The sequence below is a fragment of the Dendrobium catenatum genome, unplaced genomic scaffold (genome assembly GCF_001605985.2).
Source record: "Dendrobium catenatum unplaced genomic scaffold, ASM160598v2 original_scaffold_99571, whole genome shotgun sequence".
NCBI classification, from domain to species: domain Eukaryota; kingdom Viridiplantae; phylum Streptophyta; class Magnoliopsida; order Asparagales; family Orchidaceae; genus Dendrobium; species Dendrobium catenatum.
The window spans coordinates 1-889 of NW_021418009.1; the positions used below are offsets into that span (position 1 = coordinate 1).

General features: G+C 34.0%; 1 long non-coding RNA gene across 1 annotated transcript; it reads right to left on the reverse strand.

Moving 5' to 3' along the window:
- Positions 1 to 6: 6 nt before the first annotated feature.
- On the reverse strand, positions 7 to 889 carry LOC110095876. The gene is made up of 4 exons (XR_002303020.2): positions 852 to 889; positions 525 to 589; positions 381 to 430; positions 7 to 292 (listed from the first exon to the last, which is right to left on the reverse strand). It is a non-coding gene; the product is annotated as an uncharacterized LOC110095876 (long non-coding RNA).

Sequence of the window (889 nt, forward strand, 5' to 3'; positions counted from 1 at the left end):
AATGAGAAAAGAATGGTGAAGGCTAGATAGTTTGAAGGATGTGATAAATGAAGATAACTGAAAAAGAGCAACAAATATGATAAAAAAATAACAGAGAGAGCCTAACAAAATCTAACAGCAGTTGGCTAAATATTAAGATTAGGTGTTATGCAATGTCTAATTATTGGGAATTTTCAAAACAAAAAAGATAACAAGAATTAAACTGTAGCTAAATGCTATTTTTCAAATAGTTGAAGGAATCAGGAAGTACCTTGACCGCTCATTGTTATAATTTACCTGCAGCTCGCTAAGGCTGAAAAGTAAAGAGAAAAGGTCGAATCCTTAAGCTAACAACAGTAGGGTGATAAGGAATACAGAAGAATCTCCCAAAAAATGCATACTTGGAGTATTGTATATCTAACTGACAGCAACCATCATAAATATTGCGTCCCTACAAAGCAGAAGCCATTAAATAGCTTATCATTTTTGTCACAGAAAAACTGTCAGCATGAAGTAGAGGGGAGGGATAGGGTGAGGACAACTACGTGCAGAGTATTTCTCGCCATAACAGCAGCCGAACGAGACTGATATTGGATGAGGGCTTGAAATCCTACGAAATTAAGAAAAATCATTTTGCAGAGACCTATTAAATACTTTACTGATTTTACAATGGAGGGATTCACAAAATAAAGAACACAACATGTACAATATCAAGTTAATAATAAATAAAAAGCTCGCCATAAAAAATAATACAGATACAACCATATAAAATTGCAAAAACTAGATAATGTTAAAGCTAAATACATAAAGTTCCACAGAAGTTCTCACTGAAGTCTACTGAGAGAAAATAGAGAAGACTGAAAGAAGCTGACCAGCTGACTTCTGAAATGTGACGATCTTTTCCACAAAT